General features: G+C 43.4%; 1 protein-coding gene across 1 annotated transcript in view; it reads right to left on the bottom strand.

The window, feature by feature from the left end:
* Positions 1-4,863, bottom strand: part of phc2a (polyhomeotic homolog 2a) — a 36,849-nt gene extending 31,986 nt beyond the window's left edge. The window contains exon 1 of the mRNA XM_083675165.1: positions 4,796-4,863. The gene's annotated coding sequence lies outside the window, so the exon portion shown is untranslated. The remainder of the gene's footprint in view (positions 1-4,795) is intronic.
* Positions 4,864-5,492: the final 629 nt, after the last annotated feature.

Below are 5,492 nucleotides of genomic sequence, written 5' to 3'. Positions count from 1 at the left end.
TCGCAGATCTCCCCAAATGCGATTCCAGTTTTGAGCCTAGTTTTAGACTTTTTAAACCTAGATACAGTTTAACTGCTGGCATATCCAGTTTGTTGCAGATGTGTCCAGCTGTCCATCGAGGTTAACGAGATGACGCAACGGTGAATTTAGTTTGAAACCTATCAACCCTGCAATGTGCTGACCCCTCCTACCACTTCTCCTACAGGGCATAGCCCACTGCTGCTTCTCTATCAATCCCAGGGCGTGTGAGGAGACAGGTTCTACTGGGCAGATAGGGGGAGATTTGTGACCCTCATTTCCTAAAGATCTCTCATAAACCTGCCTGCTTTGTCTTCCAGGCAGGGCCCTTTGAGTGAGGGGAGGCGCAATGATATACAACCTCTGTTGTCTTGGTTTCATTGATCAGGAGGGAGCCACGCACAGAAGGGTTGTTACTGCATTGAGGATGTGTCTCATTTCCGTGGCTACTGTTAAGGTAGAAAAACGAGATAGCATCTGGAATCTGAAGGTGTCCTCCTACTAATTGGTGTCATCTATGGTGATTACATTCCTGCTTAAAGGGAGTCTGTCTGTCGACCCTTCTCAACATTAAAATGTACTTTCCGTCTCACCACTTAATGATTCATTTAGACAAAGGGATTTGGTTGCTTTTCAGTAGTCTTCGGAAACCGACCAGTCTTGCAAGATCACTTCCTCTGGGTTGCAAATGTAGGCAGGGAACATTTCCAATGAACAATATCATATTGATTGGGAGTAGTCAAGCTTGAAATCCATATATTTTTTTCTTCTCATTTGCATATAAATTAGCTTTCTGCTAGAGGTAGGGAAGGGAGGGCTTGTGTGCTCTTCAACTGGAGAAATGGGCAGTGAAGGAGATACAGTGCCCTCCAAAAGCATTTTGTCTTCTTTTAGCTCTATACTCCGACAGTCTGTATTTGAAATCAAACAATTACTATGAGGTTAAAGAGATTCTCAGCTTTAATTCAATGTGTCTTGACAGGTGTTTCTGGCTAGTCAGATGTGTTCCGTCATTTGTGTAGTCATAAGAGAGCTGCCAGTGTCTAGTATAGATTCTAGGCTTTGCATTTGCCTTTGGAGTCTTCTATTCGTGTTTGTTAACGTGAGGACTAAAGGGGCGTCAATGAAAGTTAAGGAAGTGATTATGAGGCTGAATTATTAGAAACATATATTTATCCAAAACCTTAGACTTACCAAAATCAACAGTTTGTAAGATCATTTAAAAGAAATAAAGCACTGGTGAGCTCAGCAATTGTAAATGGGCTGGTAGGCCGAGGAAGACTTCTACAGTGGATGACCGAAGAATGCTCTCTATAATTAAGAAAAAAACTAAAAAACAACTGTCCCACAGATAAGGTACACCCTCCAGGAGGTAGGAGTGAATGTGTCAGAGACTACCATCCACAGCCAAACTACAGAGGCTTCACTGCAAGGTGCAAACCACTAGTTATCCTAAAAAAATATGGTCAGTTGGACAGATTATTAATATAATTAATATTATCAAGTACCAGAGTGATTGCAAGAGGTTTGGGGAAAAAAGGATCTGCCCAAGATCTGTGAAACATGGTGAAGGAGGTGCTATGGTTTGGGCATGTATAGCTGCCACAAGAACTTGCTAACTTGTCATAATTTATGATGTTACTGCTGACAGCAGCAGCAGAATGTATTCTGAAGTGGACAGAAACATCTTGTCTGGTCAAGTAAAAGCAATGCTTCCAAATTCATTGGATGGTACTTCATCATACAGTAAGACAATGACCCCAAACATACTGCCATAGCAGCTAGGTAGTTTTTCAGGGCCAAAAGGGGAACGTTCTTGACTGGCCAAGTCAATCTTCAGAGATAAATCCAATTGAACATGCATTTCATTTCCTGATGATGGCTGTAGTACAGGCCTGGCAGAGCATCACCAGAGAATATACCATTGGGTCAATGGGTTTCAGACTTCAGGCAGTTACTGCAAATGATTATTGACCAAATACTAAACGTGAGTACTTTATTTGGACATCATATGATTTTTACTTTTGGAGCCCTGAAATAGGGGGAGTCTGTTTAAAAAATGTTGTTCTTTCTATATAACCCAATCTGAAAGAAAAATCATTGAATTAAAGCTGAGAATATCTACTTTGACCCCATAGTAATTGTAATTAATTTAAAGTTTGATTTCTAATCCAAACTGTTGGAAAAATAATATTTATCCAATATCCAATATTTATGGAGTGCACTGTACATTGGGATGAGTGAGGCCATGTTTGAGTAAGGCCCCATTGCTGCATGTTCATCTGGCGTTGAGAGCAGAACACTGGAGTATGCAATAGCACAGGTTAAAATGAAATGCTTGGAGATTCCACAATACCATAATAAGGTACTTTTCTAATGTACGATCAGGGAGGCATCACCACATAACTAGTGTGCAAACCACATGCCAATCTCTCAATTAATGGAGGACACTGACAGCTATCTATCTGTCTGCAGATACCTACGTATCTGTCTGTCAAATAATGAGGTCTGTTTTTCTGTCTGTTTAACTTGTGTCTGTTTAACTTTTAGATCCACATAGGGATAGACCACCTGGCTGTCAAACATGCCATTTGGCATTGATTAGTGCAATGGGACAGGTCAGCCCAATTAGTGTAGTACCCTGTGAGCACTGCAGTGACCATTTAAGCCTGTCTTTATGGGCCACAGAACACCTTTTCTAGATTGCTTCGGCTTTTTAAGTGATATTTCTGCACAGATAAATACATCTACCACAGACACTATTCAATCAAAACAGGCAAGAAACAGTAAGAAAGCATGTTTGAAGTAATAGTCAGAGGGGTACCTTTTGATTTCATCCTGACTCACTGTACATATTGTTTTGCTGAGCACATGAATCTAAACTCATGCTGGAAATCCGGTGACCACAGCTGACTGGATAGGGCTCTGTTTTCTTTCTCCACAAACCCAAAGCCTCATTCCATGATATCATGAACCATGCCTCACGCAGGTGTGAGTGCCTGGGGTCCAAGCTGGACTTTCAGAAATGGGAGATTTACTCAAAGTAAATCTGCTCCTGTGCCTGCTCCCGTATTTAGGCAGGAGACTAACTAACACATGGAGATAAAGGGAGAGCAGGAAGAGAGAGAGAGAGCAGGAAGAGAGAAAGCAGAGCGACTAGGAACACCTGGATGTGAGAGGGAATGGGGGGGGGGGGCCAGGCAAGAGGGTGGGAATTACTTTCATCTGCTCCCATAAGCACTCTGGACCAGCTGAACTGACACCTAAGGGGGGAGCGGGCATGAACATAGTACTCCGTACTACGCCTAGGCACTCCCACCTTTCCACACTTAGCTCCAACGACACCACCACCACTAAGCTCAGCTGTCAGTAGGTCTCTCACTGGACTTTTATGATCAGCGTTCATATACGTCTATAAGTTCAACCAGGTGAATGGACAATGCACTTAAAGTCTGCAGCCCTTCATTCACAGATCTTTAAACACAGAGAGCATTCCCTTGGATATGATCAAACGTGTGTTGGGGGAGTGGGTTGTGAGTTCAGAGAAAAGCACACTGCTATTTAAAGTAACATGTTAGTAGTAATGAGAGATATAGCAATGTCTCTAGCTGAAGTTGGTGAAACTTACACACATGCACACACGCACACGCACACGCACCGACACACACACATTTGGATTATCTCTGTTGGGGAGCGGGTGAGACATTAAAGTTCTTAGGGGTCCCAACGCCACTAGAAAGGTAATACTTCCAGAAAAGTCCAGATGGACCAAACCCGTCTACTGAGTGGGTTTACCCCCAATAAACTCTTAGTGAACCCAATGGGAATGAGGCAGTCCAATCTTTCCTTCAATGGCAGTATGTCACTAAGGGATCCTCAAATTCATGCATGCATCCAAATAAATGCAAATACATGGAAAAGGATGTCTGTTTAACATGTGTTTAACCTTTAGATCCACATAGGGAGAAACCACCTGGCTGTCAAGCATTCCATTTGGCATTGACTCCAATGCATGATCTTAAGTCAGGGTTTAATCCATTGGCCATGTACTGTACGCATAGCATATGCATAGCAGTCACTCTCCTTCAACAAATACATAAATAAATGCCCTGTTTGAAATCACTGGATTGTGATTTGAATTTACTCCGTGAATTGAAATTCTCTGAAATTCAATGGACCCAAAGCCCTTCAGGCTCGCTTGGCTGAGGAAGGAAGAAAACACAGACTCGCCCTTGCAAGTCCTGATCCAGTCCTGACACTCTATAGATTCTAACTGATTGAACAGCTGTTGCTTTTCTGTTTCTTTGCTGTCACCACAAACTCTTGCCGATGTGCCTCAATACACAGAACAGCAGTGCAGCAGTTGCAGTGGTCAGTCAAGATGTTGGCATAAACACATGGGCTGACTCAACATGCATAGTCATACCTTGTCATGACTCATACTGTATCATTGCTATGCTATGCTGTCAAACAAACTACATACACACACACAAACACACACACACACAATTCAGACACACTCACAAGCATAAACACACACATGCTTACCTTAATTAACACTTACATAGATCACCAATGAATCAATACACAAGCAAGCATGTGCATGCATGCATGCACACACACACACACACACACACACACACACACACACACACACACAAACACACACACACACACACACACACACGCTCTGACTCTGTGAGCCAGGGGTTCAGTAACAGCAGCAGCCAGGCACAGATCTACTCTTTGAAAAAGACACAAAGCCTTGCTTCCATACCTTCAACACAGACCTCCTTCCTTGCTGTTGGTTTCTGGTTTCTTTCCTGTTATCCTACACCATATCTGGGGCTTGCTCTGTGTGCCACCCTCGGAATAGACCAAGAGGAGAGGAGGAGTTGGAAGTGAAAAAAACAAATCCATCCAGTATGAATTAGCATTCCAAAGGCAGTCACGTGATTCCTTTCAGCCAATGGTTGAACTCAATTTGCTTGTGGCCATCCCCCTTCCCCCTGGCCCTCCTCTCTTGTTGTCTTGTAGAATAGGGATGACAGGGCCGTAGGACTGAAGGCCTGTCATTGTCTCCATGGCAGCACCGAAGGACTTAACCCTTACTCGCAGTTTTATAGCATCTCCCCGCCAAACTGGGAGCTGTGTTGAGAGAGAGAAAGCCATTGCTATGCAGTTTCCATGCATTTACTGTAGAATCATGCAAGTCACACTTTAAGAAAGTGTGTGTGTGTGACAGAGAGAGAGAGATCCCGACTGCACGTGTGTGTGTGTCTGTGTGTGCGTGTGCATGCGTGTGTGTGTGTTTAAGCGAGTAGGAGTGCGAGAGAGAGAGGGGGGGAGAGAGAGAAAGATGACAAGCCCCACATGTTATTACAGGGTTATATAGTCTCATTACTGGGGGCTGTGGGGAACCTCTGGGGACTGACCCTGAACCTATGTTTATGGCTGCTTTCAGCATAGTGCAA

The sequence above is a fragment of the Argentina silus genome, assembly GCF_951799395.1.
Source record: "Argentina silus genome assembly, chromosome: 8".
NCBI classification, from domain to species: Eukaryota; Metazoa; Chordata; class Actinopteri; order Argentiniformes; family Argentinidae; genus Argentina; species Argentina silus.
This window is presented reverse-complemented; position numbering and strand designations above follow the sequence as displayed.